The sequence below is a fragment of the Schistocerca gregaria genome, chromosome 10 (assembly GCF_023897955.1).
Source record: "Schistocerca gregaria isolate iqSchGreg1 chromosome 10, iqSchGreg1.2, whole genome shotgun sequence".
Taxonomy (NCBI): Eukaryota; Metazoa; Arthropoda; class Insecta; order Orthoptera; family Acrididae; genus Schistocerca; species Schistocerca gregaria.
This window is the reverse complement of record NC_064929.1, coordinates 159,222,458-159,243,395: the sequence shown is the minus strand read 5'-3', so window position 1 is coordinate 159,243,395 and position 20,938 is coordinate 159,222,458. Positions and strand designations below refer to the sequence as shown.

General features: G+C 43.8%; 1 pseudogene; it reads right to left on the bottom strand.

Moving 5' to 3' along the window:
* Nucleotides 1-20,074: 20,074 nt before the first annotated feature.
* LOC126293837 (U6 spliceosomal RNA) lies at nucleotides 20,075-20,189 on the bottom strand (annotated as a pseudogene).
* Nucleotides 20,190-20,938: the final 749 nt, after the last annotated feature.

Here is a 20,938-nt window from a genome sequence, read left to right as displayed (position 1 = left end):
AGATGGACAGAGAGGTGGCAAGGGGACTAAGAGAGAAGGAAGGAAGAGATAGACAGAGCCAAGTGAAGTAGATGAATAGGGAGATGCGTTAGAAGAGACGGACAGAGTGTGTGGAAGAGATGGACATATAGGGAAAGAGGAAAATGGAAAAATGGGCTGAGGAGGGGGGGGGCGGAAGAGGAAATGGATAGAGACTATGGGTACAGAAGGTGGAAAGAGAGGATTGGAACAAGTGGACAGAGATGGGTAAGAAGAGAAGAAATGGAGGAGTTGGACTAATAGATGATTGGAAGAAATACATACCCTGGCAATCCTGGTACTCAGCTAATAATAAAACTATCGCTAGATGTGTCGTTACATACATCTGAAATCTCTGGACCCCACACTTCATCCAGTTAAAAACTGACATCAGGTTTCATATTCTCTTCTGCCAAACGTATTTCCAGAGATCCCATAATAATTGAATCCCAGAGGGACTCATTAGTGCCAATATTTCCGTGCAGGATAATCCGTAGCATCTCCTGTGTAGATACAATGCTCGCCTATGGTTGACTTACTGGGCTGCAAAAGGCGACTGTGGCGATAATGTCCAATGAACCCTTCACGAACTGTGCGTGAGGTCTGAGCAACGTAGGCTTTGCCACACTGGCTTTGTATTTTCTAGACTCCGGCCTTTCACAAACTCGGCTGTCCCTACACGTGTCAGAGGGCGTTGCCATAACGATGTCTATGCCCATGCGCCTCCACGTTGGTTTTTCGTGTAAACTTAGCGACGTGCACCAACAATCACTAGTATAAAAACTCACCTCGAGATGGCTGAATGGTTGTCAGCCGAAATATCGTGGCAAGATGACGACGTCAGCTGGTTGCAATCCGAAACATCATGCAGTATGCGACTCTGTGTCCCTGATTCAAAGGTGCCATCCACAAGGTCGTAGTCTCTCAGCCTAGTAGTAACTGAATGAACACCAGCGGCGATGGCTTACATTGCAGTACCGACAGTTAGCAAAAATTTCCTTCAGGGCAGTTAGGGTCAGCACAGTAGATTTTTACTGACAACCGCAGGTTTACATCAGGACAAGAGTTCCTTATTTATACGTAATTCAACTATCAATCTCGATCATACGGTGCTTACATGGAGTAGTATGATAGTTACGAAGGAGATGCATGAAAAGTTTGGATGGCACTGACCGCTGTTTGACGATGCGCCAGCTACACAATTTCCTGGGGTCTTTTTTTCATTTCCTTTTCGACGCTGGCGTATATCTTACATTCGACTGACACTGGACATTTGGGATTTTTGTAGTCCTTTCGACGCTAGCTGTCCTCTGACTTACATTTTCTAGGATTCTCAGTATATTTACCGGTCACATGAGACAACACCTTTATGTATTTTCTAATTTTCAATATAATGCCGATTTTCACTGATATTGCGACGAATATTTTTATTGTCTAACTTTGGATCCTAGTAGTCCTCCGCAAACTCTTTGCTATGACACGCAAATCAATGTCAAAGGTAAACACGTTTGCATGCTACACCATATTTACACAAATCTAATTCGTAAAAATCATACGCAAGCACATAGACTGGTACGATGACGTCTCCACCTACGTCGTCTACATGTACATGATTACTGTGCAATTCACAACTGAGTGCCTGGCGGAGCGTTCATCAAACCACCTTCAAGCTACTTCTCTACCGTTCCACTCTCAAAAAGTAGGCAGGAAAAACGAATATTTAAGTTTTTCTGTGCGAGATGTGATTTATTTTGTTATGATGATCATTCCTCTCTAAGTAGGCGGGCGCCAACAAAATAAATTTCTCACACTAAGGAGAAAATTGGTGATTAAAAGATCCTACCGCAACGAAAAACGCCTTTATTTTAATAATTGCAACCCCAATTTACTTAGCATATCCGTGGCGCTCTCTCCTCTATTACGTGATAGTACTAAACGAGCTGCCCTTATTTGAACTTTTTTGATATTCCCTTTCTTTCCTGTCTTATGCGGATCCTACATTGCATAGAAATACTCCAGAAGAGGACATACAAGCGTAGTGTAGGCAGTCTCTTTTGCATTTTCTCAGTGTTCTCTCATAAATCATAGTCTAAATGGCTCTGAGCACTATGGGACTTAACATCGGGTCATCAGTCCCCTAGAACTGCTTAAACCTAACTAACATAAGGACATCACAAACATCCATGCTCGAGGCAGGATTCGAACCTGCGACCGTCGCAGCAGCGCGATTCCGGACTGAAGCGCCTAGAACCACTCGGCGACAACGGCCGGCTCATAATCTTTGGCTTGCTTTACCCACATTATTATATGTCAGATCGTTCCAATTTAAGTTATTCGTAACTGTAATTTCCGTAAGCATTTAGTTGAATTTACGGCCTTTAGATTTGTGTGGTTTATCGTGCAACCAAATTCAGCACATTCCTTTTTGTGCTCATGTGAATGACATCACACTTTTCGTTATTTAGTGTCAATTGTCACTTTTCGCACCATACAGGTATCTTTTCTGAATCGTTTCACAATTTGTTTTGATCATATAATGACTTTATATGACGGTAAATAACAATATTATCTGCAAACAGCCTAAGAATGCTACTCATATTGTCTCCTAAATCATTTATGTATATCAGGAAGAGCAGAAGGTCTGTAGCACTTCCATGGGGAACGCCAGAATTACTGCTATTTTACTCGATGATTTCCAGTTAATTACTGCGAACTGTGACCTTTCTGGCAAGAAATCACGAAAGCAGTTGCACAACTGAGACATTAGTCCACAGGCAGGCAATTTGACGTCACAGACAAAATAAATACTGCGATACAAACACACGGAGACATAATCTATCCACTGTGGACTCAACCAAACTATACTCGTTATTAATTTCATTGTTATTAGCGATTGCAATCAGATGGTATTTTATCACAAAAAGTTCATCCGTTTTAAGTAAAACAAGAAAAAAATTGCGCTATGTACCGACAGTTTATCCATTCCTGGTATCGATGATGTAGATGATTTATGCCTGTTATCGGCACTGATATTGGCAAAATACCGATCCTAGGTATTCCAAGACTTTCAAAAAAGTTGTAATTTCAAGTCTGAATTCGGATAACGTATGACAAAAGAAATACTTTTTTCATGTAATATAATTACAAATTTACAATTTCGAACTTTTCTCTTTACGTGTACTGTGAAACATTGCTTCTTACGAAGTCTCATGATTCTGGATCAGCGGGGAACAGTCTATGAGTTTTGATGCGTGAGTTTTCGAGTATCAGAATATAGAACACAAATGGCCGTATCTTTTGACTGAATTGACTTAGAAGCCTAAAATTTTCTCACCGTCAAGGGACCACCGACTTTAGTATGTGACATAAATTTGAACATGATACACCAAACAGCTCCAGCTTGCCTACACTCAACGACGTAATCTGTGTGACTTGAAACAATCGTCTGTACTAACACCACGACGTCACGTAAGTTTTGATATTCAGGTTCTCACGCTGTTAATCATACTACAGCTCACTACGACATCACTGTATACCAAAGGATGGACACAGTAACATTTTCCGTGGTATAATGGGGTCAGTAGTAGCTACTTGGATATTAATTACAGCAACGCATCTGACTATCAGGGTTCAGTAGATTTTAAATATAAACTACCACAAAAGCTAATATCAATCATCAAGAAAATAATAAATGCGAGAGTCTACGGGGAGTGGGAATGATATACTCACGTTACCAATAACAACAACGTATATCGAAGCTTACACTATATACTCCGACAACACAACCAAACAGTTTCTGAGCAACGTAGGTACCAGGAACGACAGCTTTCGTATGTAACTGATGAATACGTCATATAGCTCCTTCGCCTCTGGGGTTGCTTCTCTTAACGAATAATCCTATATACAAGCAATCAGTATGAACGTTACAATTTTTTACGTAAATTGGAGAATAGCTTCACAAGGCGTAGATATAATTTAATATTGTTTATCTTTCTTTGTTAGTCAACGATAATCTCTGTAAGTAGCTCCTTGTTACAGTAATATCTTTGACTCTATCGAAAGTTTACGGTAGTAAATGTTTCACCAATCTCAACATTTCAGAATAAAGTGGATTAACTTTTCATCTGTAATGAATCCCTTTTCAATAAAACGTAAACGTTCTGTCCCTGAGTGAATAAAGATTAATTATATTATTCTCGTTGCATCTTATTAACTGAAAAATACTAATCCTTCTTTTTAATTTCTTTGAACTTTTCTGTTACCAATATTCCAGTCTTTTACTTTATTGGCCTCTGGATTTTCTTTGTTACGAAAAGATATATTCGAGTATTAATCTGCATAGAAATAATCCTTTGAATACAGTTTCTTGCAATAGTTTAGGGACAAAGCTCAAGTCGTGTATCCATTTTTTCAGTTTTAAACAGTTTGTTCGTTATGTCTTGCTATTAATTCATTTACAGGTACAAGCCAACGTTTTACTTTAAGAGTGCTGACTCTCTATTCCAAACCCCACAAAGCGGAAATGCAATAACAGAAAAATAAAACAAAAAACCTAAAATTCACCGCTGCTTTTCAAATATATGAACCTTGAATAATCAAACAAAGCCCAACCCCTTCAGCTTTTAGAGGGAATTATCGTATCCTCTAATAAAGGGTTCTTGATTTATTGTTTACGGGCAATGAGAAAAGCTAACAAATTGTCAGTAAACTTCGGCTGTTTCTCAATGTATAGCTGTTACGTAGGACGAACATTCTCTTTACCGAAGAGTACGCATTCAAAATTCCGGAATTTACTACACTGAAGAGCCAAGAAAACTGGTGCACCTGCCTAATATCGTGTAGGGCCTCAGAAGTGCCCCAACACGACGTGGCATGGACTTGACTTACGTCTGAAGTACTGCTGGAGTGAACTGATAGCACGAATCCTGCAGGGCTGTCCATAAATCCGTAAGAGTACGACGGGTGGAGATCTCTTCTGAACAGCACGTTGCAGGGCGTCCGTGATATACTCTATAATGTTCATGTCTGGTGAGTTTAGTTGCCAGCGGAGCCACTATGTAGCATTCCGTTGGAATGCACAATGGACTTGAGTGGGTGCAGGTGAACGGACAGAGTACTTACGTACGTGTCACCTGTCAGAATCGTATCTAGTCGTATCAGGGGTCGGATATTACTCCAAATGCCCATGTTCCACACCATTACAGAGCCTCCACCAATTTGGACAGTCCCCTGCTGACATTCAGTGTCCATGGATTCATGACGTTGTCTCCATACACGTACACGTCGGTCCGCTCGATACAATTTGAAACGAGACTAATCCGACCAGGTTCAGATGGTTCAAATGGCTCTGAGCACTGTGAGACTTAACATCGGAGGTCATCAGTCCCCTAGAACTTTTCACTACTTAAACCTAACTAACCTAAGGACATAACACACATCCATGCCCAAGGCAGGATTCGAATCTGCGACCGTAGCGGTCGCGCAGTTCCAGACGGAAGCGCCTAGAACCGCTCGGCTACTGCGGCCGGCTCATCCGACCAGGCAACATGTTTGCTATCATCAACAGTCCAATGTCGGTGTTGACGGGTCCAGGCGATGCGTAAAGCTTTGTGTCCTGCAGTCGTCAAGGGTACACGAGTGGGCCTTCGGCTCCGAAAGCAGATATATCGATGACGTTTCTTTGAATGTTTCACATGCTGACACTTGTTGATGGCCCAGCATTGAAATCTGCAGTAAGTTAGGGAATGGTTGCAGTTCTGTGACGCTTATGATTTTCTTCAGTCGTCGTTAGTCCCGTTCTTACAGGATCTTTTTCAGGTCGCGGCTATGTTGGAGATTTGATGTTTTACCAGATTCCTGAGATTCACTCGTGAAATGGTCGTACGGGAAAATCCCCACTTCATCGCTACCTCGGAGATCCTGTGTCCCAACGCTCGTGTTGCGACTATAACACCACGTTCAAACTCACTTAAATCTCGATAACCTGCCATTGTAGCAGCAGTAACCGATCTAACAACGGCGCCAGACGCATTTTGTGTTAAATAGGCGTTGCCGACCACAGCGCCGTATTATGCCTGATTACAAATCTCTGTATTTGAATAGGCATGCCTATACCAGTTTTTGCCGGCCGTGGTGGCCGAGGGGATCTAGGAGCTACAGTCTGCAACCGCGCGGCCGCTACGGTCGCAGGTTCGGATCCTGCCACGGGCATGTGTGTGTGTGAGATGTCCTTAGGTTATTTAGGTTTAAGTAGTTCTAAGTTCTAGGGGACTGATGACCTCAGAAGTTAAGTCCCATAGTGCTCGGAGTCTATACCAGTTTCTTTGGCGCTTCAGTGTATATTACGACGCTCACGCTTAAGTCACACAATAAATCCCAACCAAATATAGCAAAGCCACTATTCCTGAGTGCTTGCGTACACCTATACAACCACAATAACACAATGCAACGCTACTATGCCTTAGAGCGTGCTTTAATCGTCAACCGCAAAATGACTAAACGACTTCGCGTGTACAGGTCGTTTCACATACACCATCCAACGGAAAATCTCACAAAAGTATTCAAACATGGTTCGCCTACCATCTCGTGGGTAGCAAGCAGCACGATGTACGATTAACGACACACACAGGAGGAACTAATCTCACGTTTCAATAAATCGGTGCTTTTCCTATACCTAGTGAGTCTACCGTCCACCAAAATCGGCGAGATAATCATTTTCTACACAAGCCGACAATCTTCTCAATATATCTTTCTATACGACTTAGAACTCCTTTAAACACACTTGAGCTCTAGCCCCATTGCAGTATAATTCAAGTATCGTACGTGAGAGTCGACGTCATCACACTCTAGAGATAATTTCTCTTGAGGCTCACTTCTCGAACAATACTGGGCTACTACTATTGAAATTGTAAAAGAACAAGCCAAGAACCATTCTCTGCAAACAAACGTGTCACCCTAATTCTATATTTAACAACAAGTGTTTCTTCTTAGCACTGGCCGTAGATGGCTGCACGCTGCGGTGCAGCAGTCGGCTGGGCGTGGCAAACTCTCTGACCTGAAGGACACATCTTTTCTCGAGCATCAGGTATCACATATCTACAACATTTTAATACAAAAATACACTCCTGGAAATTGAAATAAGAACACCGTGAATTCATTGTCCCAGGAAGGGGAAACTCTATTGACACATTCCTGGGGTCAGATACATCACATGATCACACTGACAGAACCACAGGCACATAGACACAGGCAACAGAGCATGCACAATGTCGGCACTAGTACAGTGTATATCCACCTTTCGTAGCAATGCAGGCTGCTATTCTCCCATGGAGACGATCGTAGAGATGCTGGATGTAGTCCTGTGGAACGGCTTGCCATGCCATTTCCACCTGGCACCTCAGTTGGACCAGCGTTCGTGCTGGACATGCAAACCGCGTGAGACGACGCTTCATCCAGTCCCAAACATGCTCAATGGGGGTCAGATCCGGAGATCTTGCTGGCCAGGGTAGTTGACTTACACCTTCTAGAGCACGTTGGGTGGCACGGGATACATGCGGACGTGCATTGTCCTGTTGGAACAGCAAGTTCCCTTGCCAGTCTAGGAATGGTAGAACGATGGGTTCGATGACGGTTTGGATGTACCGTGCACTATTCAGTGTCCCCTCGACGATCACCAGAGGTGTGCAGCCAGTGTAGGAGATCGCTCCCCACACCATGATGCCGGGTGTTGGCCCTGTGTGCCTCGGTCCTATGTAGTCCTGATTGTGGCGCTCACCTGCACGGCGCCAAACACGCATACGACCATCATTGGCACCAAGGCAGAAGCGACTCTCATCGCTGAAGACGACACGTCTCCATTCGTCCCTCCATTCACGCCTGTCGCGACACCACTGGAGGCGGGCTGCACGAAGTTGGGGCGTGAGCGGAAGATGGCCTAACGGTGTGCGGGACCGTAGCCCAGCTTCATGGAGACGGTTGCGAATGGTCCTCGCCGATACCCCAGGAGCAACAGTGTCCCTAATTTGCTGGGAAGTGGCGGTGCGTCCCCTACGGCACTGCGTAGGATCCTACGGTCTTGGCGTGCATCCGTGCGTCGCTGCGGTCCGGTCCCAGGTCGACGGGCACGTGCACCTTCCGCCGACCACTGGCAACAACATCGATGTACTGTGGAGCCCTCACGCCCCACGTGTTGAGCAATTCGGCGGTACGTCCACCCGGCCTCCCACATGCCCACTATACGCCCTCGCTCAAAGTCCGTCAACTGCACATATGGTTCACGTCTACGCTGTCGCGGCACGCTACCAGTGTTAAAGACTGTGATGGAGCTCCGTATGCCACGGCAAACTGGCTGACACTGACGGCGGCGGTGCACAAATGCTGCGCAGCTAGCGCCATTCGAAGGCCAACACCGCGGTTCCTGGTGTGTCCGCTGTGCCGTGCGTGTGATCATTGCTTGTACAGCCCTCTCGCAGTGTCCGGAGCAAGTATGGTGGGTCTGACACACCGGTGTCAATGTGTTCTTTTTTACATTTCCAGGAGTGTATAAGTAAACTATACAGACAACTTAAACAACTCTTAATTCTCCGTCGCCCGCTGTGGCCGAGCGGTTCAAGGCTCTTCAGTTTGGAACCGCACGACCGCTACGGTCGCAGGTTTGAATCCTACCTCGGGCAGGGATGTGTTTGATTTCCTTAGGTTAGTTAGGTTTAAGTAGTTCTAAGTTCTAGGGGACTCATGACTTCAGATGTGAAGTCCGATAGTGCTCAGAGGCGTTTGAACTACCTTCATTCTCCTATTACATAAAAATCGATGGTAAGTTGAGACAATACAAACAAGTGATGCGCTTTCTTCGGCCTCAAGACGGTTTGTCCCATTACAATAGGTTCCATTGAGTGAGTTTTCGAGTATCAAAATATTGACATAGATGGCCTATATTTTCATTGAATTTCCTTAGAGGCGTTAAAGTTTTAAAGTGACATGGGATCATGGGCTTTAGTAGGTGACATAAATTTGAGCATGCTACGTCAAACAGCTCCGCAACATTTCTTTATCATTCGTGAAAGTGGCTAGATTGGAATGTATAAGAATTGGGACTTTTTGCGGGTGCTAATGATCTCGCAGTCGAGAGACCCACAAACCAAACATCATCATGCAGAAGAAAGGGTCTTAACAGATTGAGGGACAAATAGATAAAAAATGACAAAAAGGTTTTCACTTGCATTATAATTACTAATTAATAAATTTCGTATATTTTTCTCTTTAGCTGTACTGTCAAACCTTGTTTCTTACCAAATCTCATGATTATAGGTCAACAGGAAATACCCTATAAGTTTTGAATTAGTGCGTTTTCGAATGTCAAAATATGTGAAATAAACAGCCGTATCTTTTGATTGGATTTCCTAAGTAAGTTGAAATTTTTACAGTGTCAAGTGACTATACCTTGATATGTGATATACATTTGAATTTGATACATCTACCTGTCCATGAGAAAAAGGGTACTTAACAGTATAAAAGACATCAGATTTACGCCAGTGACTGTAACACTTCCTTTGTTTCACGATTGCAATTTCGCCTTAGACCATTATCAAGTGCACATTTTTGTCACTTTAAGCCATGTCAACTTATTTAATATTAATGACAACGACATCTAAATGTGTCAGCTCACTTTAAGTTGACATGGCTTAAACCCACAGAAATCTACACTTGATAATGGTTTAAGGCGAAATTGCAATCGTGAAACAAAGGAAGTGTTACAGTCACTGGCGTAAATCTGATGTCTTTTATAAATGTCTACATGTCTTTGAATCCCAGGTATAGAAAAAAAGGGTACCTAACAGTCGGAAAGACAGACAAACGGACGACAAAGTGACCCTGTAGGGGTTCACATTTTAGAGACTGAGGCACGGAATCCTAAATAAAAGTTTCGTTGTTGTTGTGGTCTTCAGTCCGGAGACTGGTTTGATGCAGCTCTCCATGCTACTTTATCCTGTGCAAGCCTCTTCATCTCCCAGTACCTACTGCTACCTACATCCTTCTGAATCTGCTTAGTGTATTCCTCTCTTGGTCTCCCTCTACGATTTTTACCCTCCACGCTGTCTTCCAGTACTAAATTGGTGATCCCTTGATGCCACAGAACATGTCCTACCAAACGATCCCTTCTTCTTGTCAAGTTGTGCCACAAACTCCTCTTCTCTCCAATTCTATTCAATACCTCCTGATTAGTTATGTGATCTACCCAACAAATCTTCAGCATTCTTCTGTAGTACCACATTTCGAAAGCTTCTATTCTCTTCTTGTCTAAACTATTTATCGCCCATGTTTCACTTCCATACACGACTACACTCCATACAAATACTTTCAGAAACGATTTCCTGACACTTAAATCAATACTTGATGTTAACAAATTTCTCTTCTTCAGGAACGTTTTCCTTGCCATTGCCAGTCAGTATATATATTAATTTTAACCTACATGTGACATTTCGTATGCATGGAAAAGTATCTCTGTGTGTACAACAAATCAGGTTGCAATTCGACTTTCATGAGGGCTGTACTCATTGTGAAGTGTGGTCAAAAGTGCCTGTGACACAACACTGCATTTTTTTAAGGAAGTAGCACGTCATGTGACCCCGCATGCAGACGCACAGATCCTAGCTGGCTGGCACTGCGGGGGCGGAAGGAAACAAGACAAGGCGGCGCGCCTGGAGCCTCCAGACTCCAGTAAATCACCGGGGCGACACGCCGCGGTGACCTCCCCAGAGAGGTCTACTCCTGGACTGAGGGCGAAAAAACCACACAGAGGGCGCCGCGAGCTCTGTTACCAGCCCCGGCACAGGATGCCGAGAACCGCCGTGCACCCTACAACACTCCGGAAAAAAAAGAAAAAAAAATGAAAAAAAAATTAAAGGCCTCCGCCAATGAATGGGGCCAACTGTCTCCACGGCAGCCGAAAGGTCTTACTGTCTAGGGTCTCTGAAGTTCAGTTTTGACGGTCGGTACCAACTGAGTACGCACAGGCGCCGCGGGTATTGAAACGTAAGAGTACACGTTGGACAATATTTTTTCTCCACTTCTGATGTATTAGCAGTTGCGGGTATGGCCAGACATCATCTATTTAATGGAACGACGACGATGAAAATTTGTGCGGCACCGGGACTCGAACCCAACTACCCTGCTAATCGTGAGCGGTAGCTTTACTATTACCCTATCCGAGCAGGGGACAAGGTTAGACGCTAACTTGCAACTGGTGGTTGTCCCTATTCGCAACTACCCATACATTTCATTTATTTCATAACCGCTCTAGACACTGCAATGGCTGTTCCTTCGGACATGGTTGTAGTCACCGTAACGCTTGTTACATCAGACATGCGCCATGTCCGAAGGAATAGGAATTGCGGAGACTACAGCCGTTACCAAATACATGAGATGTATTGGTAGGTGCGAATATGGAGAACCATCAGCTGGAAGTTAAGGCCTGACTGTGGTTGTGTTCGGATAGTCTAATACACTACTGGCCATTAAAATTGCTACACCACGAAGATGGCGTGCTACAGACGCGAAATTTAACCGACAGGAAGAAGATACTGTGATATGCAAATGATTAGCTTCTCAGTGCATTCACACAAGGTTGACGCCGGTGGCGACACCTACAACTTGCTGACACGAGGAAAGTTTCCAACCGATTTCTCATACACAAACAGCAGTTGACCGGCGTTGCCTGGTGAAACGTTGTTGCGATGCCTCGTGTAAGGAGGAGAAATGCATACCATCACGTTTCCGACTTTCGTAAAGATCGGATTATAGCCTGTCGCGATGCGGTTTATCGTATCGCGACATTGCTGTTCGCGTTGGCCGAGATCCAATGACTGTTAGCAGATATGGAATCGGTGGGTTCAGGAGGGTAATACGGAACGCCGTGCTAGATCCCAACGGCCTCGTATCACTAGCAGTCGAGATGACAGGCATCTTATCCGCATGGCTGTAACGGATCGTGCAGCTACGTCTCGACGTCTCGATCCCTGAGTCAACAGATGGGGACGTTTGCAAGACAACAACCATCTAAACGATCAGTTCGACGACGTTTGCAGCAGCTTGGGCTATCAGCTCGGAGACCATGGCTGCGGTTAACACTGCATCACGGACAGGAGCGCCTGCGATGGTGTACTCCACGACGAACCTGGCTGTACGAATGGCAAAACGTCACATTTTCGGGTGAATCCAGGTTCTCTTTACAGCATCATGTTGTTCGCATCCGTGTTTGGCGACATCGCCGTGAACGCACATTGGAAGCGTGTATTCGTCGTCGTCATGCTGGCGTATCCCTCTGGGTGATGGTACGGGGTGCCATTGGTTACACGTCTCGGTCACCTCTTGTTCGCATTGACGGCACTTTGAACAGTGGACGTTATATTTCAGATGTTACGACCCGTGGCTCTACCCTTCATTCGATTGCTGCGAAATCCTACATTTCAGCACGATAATGCACGACCGCATGTTGCAGGTCCTGTACGGGCCATTCTGAATACAGAAAATGTTCGACTGCTGCCCTGGCCAGCACATTCTCCAGATCCCTCAACAATTGCAAACGTCTTTTCAATGGCGGCCGAGCAACCGGCTCGTTACAATATGCCACTCACTACTCTTGGTGAACTGTGGTATCGTGTTGAAGGTGCATGGGCAGCTGTACCTGTACACGCCATTCAAGCTCTGTTTGACTCAATGTCCAGGCGTATGATGGCCGTTATTGCGGCCAGAGGTGGTTGTTCTGGGTACTGATTTCTCAGTATCTATGCACCCAAATTGCTGAAAATGTAATCAGATGTCAGTTGTAGTGTAGTATATTTGTCCATTGAATACTCATTTATCGTCTGCCTTTCTTCTTGGAGTAGAAATTTTAATGGCCATTAGTGTATAAGGCTACCGTGGACGAGTACCGAGAATCCGGGTTCGAGTCCCGGGCAGGCACAAATTTTCATCATTGCCATTCCATCATATAGATAATGGTTGCCCATATTCGCAACTGCGAATACATCACATAAAAAATAGTCCAAGGTGTACTGTCACGATCCAAAGCTGTCGATGCCTGTGCACGCAGGCCTGAAGCAACATCGCATCATAATTCTGAACAAGACAGATATTGCAGCATTGTACGATATCGTATCGTCGTCGTCTTCTGACTCGTGCGATGCGGCCCGCGAATATTTCTAGTCTTGTGACAAATTCTTCGTCTCAGAATACGGGACCCGATCATGAGGTCGGCCCCGGTGGTCGAGCGGTTCTAGGCGCTGCAGTCTGGAACCTCGCGACCACTACGGTCGCAGATTCGAATCCTGCCTCGGGCATGGATGTGTGTGATGTCCTTAGGTTAGTTAGGTTTAAGTAACTCTAAGTTCAAGGGGACTGATGACCTCAGATGTTAAGTCCTATAGAGCTCAGAGCCATTTGAACCATTTTGAACCAGAACATGAGTGTATTTCCTATGGTTAACCATACTGGCGTTGTTACATATTTGTCAAAAACTGTTTGCTCGAACCAAACCATGATAGAAACGTGCTTAAGTTGCCATATCTTTCGCAAAGCTGTATTGCTTATATGACGGTAACATTGTTATCACAGAAGCAATTCACTGGAAACTATGTAACCTAAAAATTTGCAATTAAAATAAAGGGTGTTTATAAATGAATACCGTGGTTTTTACGCTTTGTAATATTTACTACATTAAACTTACAATTATTAATGATATGTCAAATGAAAGAGAAACTCAAGCACTTTTACCCAGAACCTTATAAATGTTCAATGCGAGGACCATTTATGACACGATGGTTGAACTTCACTGTACCGAAGCGCTGGATAGGCACCAAGGGGTCCACCCAATAACAGTGCTTGCTTTGCATGGCCTTCACCCGACCTAACGCAATGCGATTTTTTGCTTTGGGGTTTCATCAATGATCGTGTGTACGTACCTCCGCTACCAGCAGGCCTTCCTGAATTATGAAACCGTATCGAAGCAGCTGTTGCTACAATCACTAAAGACACGCTTAAGAACATTTGGGAAGAATTCGGCTATAGAGTTGATAAGTGCCGTGCGACAAATGGTTCTCACATTGAACATTTATAAGGTTCTTGGTAAAACTGTTTGAGTTGCTCTTTCATTTGACATTTCGTTTATAACTGTAAGTTTAATATAATAAATATTATAAAGCGTTAAGACCCCGATATTCATGTATAAACACCCTGTATAATTTTTTGACACACCTTTTATTTGTTTCCCAAAACCATAGTACATTTAATGAAAGTGGTGTAATGGAATTCTGCACCAAGTTTAATTGACACGGATGCATTATTTTCAGAGAAAACTGTACCTAAAGCAAATATTACGTACTTTCAGAAGAATGTATTAAAAATTTTCGCTCTATCGGTTCAATGTATTAGGTTTCTACATCTATATCGTTACTCTGCAATTCATGCTTAAGTGGCTGGCAGAGGGTTCATCGAACCATTTTCAGACTGCTTTTCTACCATGCCACTCTCGAATGACGCGTGCGAGAAAGGAAGACCTAAATCTTTCCGTTCGAGCTCTAATTTCTCTTATTTTATAATGATGATCATTACTCCCTAAGTATGTGAGTGTCAATAAAATACTTTCTCATTCGGAAGAGAAAGTTGGTGATTGAAATTTCGTTAATAGACGAAAACTGCCTTTGTTTCAGTGACTGCCACCCCTACTCTCGTGTCATATCAGCGACACTCTCACACCTATTGCACGATAACAGGAAACGAGCTGCATTTCTTTGCACTTTTTCGATTTCCTCCGTCAATCCTTCCTGGTAAGGATCCCACACCGCCCAGCAATATTCCAACAGAGGACGGACAAGTGTAATGTAGGCTGTCTCTTTAGCGGGTTAGTCGCATCTTCTAAGTGTTCTGCCAACAAAGTGCAGTCTTTGTTTCGCCTTCCCCACAATAATATCTATGTGGTCTTTCCAGTTTAAGTTGCTCGTAATTGTAATTCCTAGCTATTTAGTCTAATTAACAGCCCTTAGATTTGTGCGATATATCGTATACCCAAAATTTATCGGATTTCTTTAAGTACCCATGTGGGTGATCTCGCACTTTTCTTTGTTTAGTGCCAATTGCCACTTTTCGCACCATACAGAAAGAAGAGCACCTACCCGTGAAAAGCAAAGGTCCCGAGTTCGAGTCTCGGTCCGGCACACAGTTGTAATCTGCCAGGAAGTTTCAACTAAAGGAATGCTTTGTCCGTCCGCTGTTCCCTGCTTTTCGCGAAAAGCGGCAAATGGTTGAACACTACAGAAATTCTGCAAGACAAGGGGAAACCTGGCGACGACAGCGACGAACTACCGTATAGACCAGGTGTGGGCAAGCCTCACACACTGGACATACGTACATACCTTAAGCCACGGCACACAGCAACGGGGGTACTAAGGTCTCAGCTGTGCTGTAGCAGTTCTTATTCCCTGTGTTTGTTGCTCATTTCCGTCGGCATTGTTATTAAAATAGCACTGATCGCTTTCCCCATTTTCTATAATAACACGGCATTCCAAACTGATACAAATTTTACGAATAAATGCTCTTCCTTTTATTAAAAATACGATGTGTTTAAAACGGAACAAATTTAGCACTGTTGCTATGGCCAATCGATATTCCGATTTTTCCTCGGTTATTAGTAAAAGGCAAAAAGGACCTGTTCTAACCGAGACCAAACAAATACCGAAAAGTACTGATTATTCAGAACTAAAACACCGGCATCCGTTTTAGCCGATCGGCTTTTCCCATCCTTAGCTATGTCTGTATAGATATGTTCCATAATATCCACTTTTGCATTGGTAGGGCATAGAGGATGCCAAATCAAATACCTTTCAGCCGTCTAGTTTCCAAACTTTTTTTGTTTTCGGCTACCAGTTTCGGCGATTTACTAAGCCATCTTCAGGTCCCTGACAGTCGGCAGATGATGGTTGAAGTGATCGCTATAGCAATCATAAATCTATTGATATCAGTACTGCTGGCCCCTGTTTTGGCCAGAACCGAGATAGAATCTTTCTACACGTTGGTCAGGGACCTGAAGATAGCGTGGTAAATCGCCGAAACTGGTCGCCAAATAAAATAAGTTTGGTAAACGAGAAGGCTGAAAGGTGTCTGATTTGACAACCTGTATCAAACAGCCGAATCATGCAACCGTCTCTGAAAAGATGGTGATACAGAGACTTGATAGGGGATGGTTTTGCATCTATACATCACTAATTACCCTGGCTCTCCGTTATTCACACCATGACTCGTGGTCCTCTGGGTAGATGGGATGGCAAAGGACGTCGTCTGTAGCAATCCTGTGAAAGGAAAGCGTTCACGCACCTTTTCTCATTTCTTCTAAATTATTAGTATTTCTCCGCCTTATTCTACCATTACCCACTATCGATACGGATGAAATGCAACTATAAACGCAATAAGATTACTTCTTGAAATCAAGCGTCTTCTTCAAACTACTATAACGTCAACAGAACACTCAACTCATGTTCAGCTGTGTCTGCATTTGCTCAGCAGCGGAGTTAGCAACGTGAAAAGTAGTGGCAAAATAAATAAATAAATAAATAAATAGGACGGGGAATGTCTACTGCAGAAGGGATAAACACAGCTGAGTAGACAAAAGGGATCGTGTACTTGTTTAGAAAATACTCGTTCTTTCCTATCAGTGTGCACCAAAAAACACAAAAGCGTACATTTGCTTGTCCAGGAAGTGCTCGGATGTAACTTTTTTTTTAAGACTCGTTAGTTTTCTGACTGGTCTCATGTGGCCCGCCACGAATTCCTCTCCAGTGTCAACCTCTTCATCTCAGAGTAGCACTTGCAACATACAACCTCAGTTATTTGCTGGATGTATTCCAATCTCTCTCTGTCTTCCTCTATAGTTCTTACCCTCTACAGCTCCATCTGATACCATGGAAGCTTATCTGTGATGTCTTAAAAGATGTACTACCATCCCGTCCGTTCTTCTTGTCAGTGTCTTCCACATATTCATTCCCTTTCCGATTCTACGCAGAACCTCCTCATTCCTTACCTTATCGGTAGACCTAATATTAAATATTCGCCGGCCGGAGTGGCCGAGCGGCTCTAGGCGCTACAGTTTGGAACCGCGCGACCGCTACAGTCGCAGGTTCGAATCCTGCCTCAAGCATGGATGTGTGTGGTGTCCTTAGGTTAGTTAGGTTTAAGTAGTTCTAGGTTCTAGGGGACTGATGACCTCAGAAGTTAAGTCCCATAGTGCTCAGAGCCATTTGAACCATTTTTTATTAAATATTCGTCTGTAGCACTACATCTCAAATGCTTCGATTCTCTTCTGTTCCGGTTTTCCCACAGTCCATGTTTCACTACCATACAATGCTGTGCTCCAAACGTACATTCTCAGAAATGTCTTCCTCAAATTAAGGCCTATGTTTGATACCAGCTGACTTCTCTTGCCCTCTTTGCCAGTGCTAGTATATAAGTTATCCTTTCTCCATCCTTCATGGGTTATTTTGCTGCCTAGATAGTTGAGTTTTTTGACTTGATCTTCTTTGTCATAACCAGTCCAGATGCTAAGTTTGGAACTCTTAACTTCTCTGTTACTTCTCATTACTTTCGTCTTTTTTCGATTTACTATCAGTCCATATTTTGTACTTATTAGACTGTCAGTTCCATTCAACAGATCCTGTAATTCTTATTCACATTCAGTCAGGATAGCGAATCTTATTATTGATATCTTTTCACCTTGAATTTGAATTCCATCTTGAATCTTTCTTTGATTTTCGTCATTGCTTCTTCAGTGTATAGACTGAACAGTAATGGCGAAAGACTACATCCCTGTCTTACACGCTTTTTAATCCGAGCACTTCGTACTTGGTCTTCCACTGTTACTGTTCCCATTTGGTTCTTGTACATACTGTACATTACCCGTCTTTCCGTATAGCTTACCCCTGTTTTTCTCAGAATTCCGAACATCTTGCATCATTTTACATTGTCGAACACTTTTTCCACGTCTACATCTACATACATACTCCGCAATCCACCATACGGTGCGTGGCGGAGGGTACCTTGTACCACAACTAGCATCTTCTCTCCCTACTCCACTCACAAACAGAAAGAGGGAAAAATGACTGCGTATATGCCTCTGTACGAGCCCTAATCTCTCTTATCTTATCTTTGTGGTCTTTCCGCGAAATGTAAGTTGGCGGCAGTAGAATTGTACTGCAGTCAGCCTCAAATGCTGGTTCTCTAAATTTCCTCAGTAGCGATTCAAGAAAAAAACGCCTCCTTTCCTCTAGAGACTCCCACCCGAGTTCCTGAAGCATTTCCGTAACACTCGCGTGATGATCAAACCTACCAGTAACAAATCTAGCAGCCCGCCTCTGAATTGCTTCCATGTCCTCTCTCAAACCGACCTGATAGGGATCCAAAACGCTCGAGCAGTACTCAAGAATAGGTCGTATTAGTGTTTTATAAGCGGTCTCCTTTAGAGATGAACCACATCTTCCCAAAACTCTACCAATGAACCGAAGACGACTATCCGCCTTCCCCACAACTGCCATTCCATGCTTGTCCCATATTTAATCGACGTCGACAAACTCTATAATTTAACAGAATTAAAGAAGTCGTAATTTCGACGTACATTCACTTCCTAATCGTTTAATGGTCTCCGCCTATGAACGGGGCCTGCAGCGCCTCTCCTGGACTCGTGACAGTATCGTTTGGACCCCAGAAGACTGTAAAACCGTGGCCTGGTCAGCTGAGTTCCAATTTCAGTTGGTAAGAGTTGGTGGTAGGATTCGAGAGTGTCGGAGACCCTCCGAAGCCAGGGACCCAAGTTGCCAATAAGGCACTGTGCAGGCTGATGGTGTCTCCATAATGGTGTGGCCTGTGCTTAGATGCAATAGACTGGGTCCTCTGATCCAACTGAACCAAAATATTCAGCTACTTGGAGACCATTTGCCGCCATTCAAGGACCTCATGTTCCCAAACAAAAATGTAATTTTAATGGATGACAATGCGCCATGTCACCACACCACAACTGTTCTGGGTTTGTTTGAAGGTCATTCTGGGCAGTGAAGGGGAATGATTTGGGAATCCAGGTCACTCGTCATGAGTCCCGTCGAACATTCATGGCAGCTAATCGAGAGGTTTGTGCACAATAGCCCTGTCTGGCAATACTTTCACAGCTATGGACGGCTATAGGGGCACCGATGGCTCTTCACTCTGGAACCGTTCGACCACTACAGTCGTAGGTTCGAATCCTGCATTGGGCATAGATGTTTGTGATGTCCTTAGGTTAGTTAGGTTCGAAGCAGTTCTAAGTTCTAGGGGACTGATGACCTCAGATGTTAAGTCCTATAGTGCTCAGAGCCATTTGAACCAATGGCTCAATATTTCTGAAGGTCACCTGCGATTACTTGTTGAGTCCATGCAACATCGTGTTGCTGCAGTATGACGGGCAAAAAGAGGTCCGACATGATTTTGGGAGGAATCTCGATACTTTTGGCACCTCAGTTCATGGTCTGGAAGCTATGACTATGACGAAGGCAAGTGCTCGCAAACTGCAGCCCACACAACGAGCCATGGAGTGACAGCCTCAGCGCCAGGTTTCAAGCAGAAGACTTTAGGACAACAAATGGAAGAGACGTCCTAGGCAGAGTTATAATACTGAAGTGACAATGGATCCAGATTGACAAGTTCAGAGCAGGCGAACCCCTAAAATCAATCACTGGAGACCGTGGAACCACAAGACAGGTGCGGACAGATATGGCTTGATGATGTGAAGCTAGTGGCTGAAACACTATGGTATCAGGAGGCTCAAATATGAGAAAATGGAAACATGTGGTGTAGGACTACATCTATCACTGGACTGCGATAGGTCGAAGCAGAAGTCTCAAGTGTTTGATGATATGATGATAACGATGATAATACGAATGATGGTAACGATGAGGTAGTCGTTCTCGTTTCGTTGAGAGGGTGACCACACACAAATGCGGCTACTATACATCATAATTCAGCAATGTAAATTGGTAAGCTTATCCATTAGGTGGAACGCTTCACGATTTTGCGTGTCATCCTTGCGCAGGGGCCATGCTAATCTTCTCTGTGTCGTTCCAAGTGGCAGGGTTAAAATACAGGGAGCGAAAGGCTATTTACAATTTGTACAGAAACCAGATGGCAATTATAAGAGTCGAGGGGCATGAAAGGGAAGCAGTGGTTGTGAAGGGAGTAATACAGGGTTGTAGGCTCTCTCCGATGTTATTCAATCTGTAAATTGGGCAAGCAGTAAAGGAAACAAAAGAATAAATTCGGAGTAGGTATTGAAATCCATGAAGAAAAAATAAAAACTTTGAGTTTCACCGATGACATTGTAATTCTGTCGGAGACAGCAAAGGACTTGAAAGAGCAGTTGAACGGAATGGACAGAGTCTTGAAAGGAGGATATAAGATGAACATCAACAAAAGCAAAACGCGGATAATGGAATGTAGTCGAATTAAGTCGGGTGATGCTGAGGGAATTAGATTAGGAAATGAGACACTTAAAGTAGTAAAGGAGTTTTGCTATTTGGGGAGCAAAATAACTGATGATGGTCGAAGTAGAGAGGATATCAAATGTAGACTGGCAATGGCAAGGAAAGCGTTTCTGAAGAAGAGAAATTTGTTAACATCGAGTATAGATTTAAGTGTCAGGAAGTCATTTCTGAAAGTACTTGTATGGAGTGTAGCCATGTATGAAAGTGAAAAGAATTGGGGAGAAGAGAAGTTTGTGGCACAACTTGACCAGAAGAAGGGATCGGTTGGTAGGACATGTTCTGAGGCATCAAGAGATCACCAATTTAGTATTGGAGGGCAGCGTGGAGGGTAAAAAACGTAGAGAGAGACCAAGAGATGAATACACTAAGCA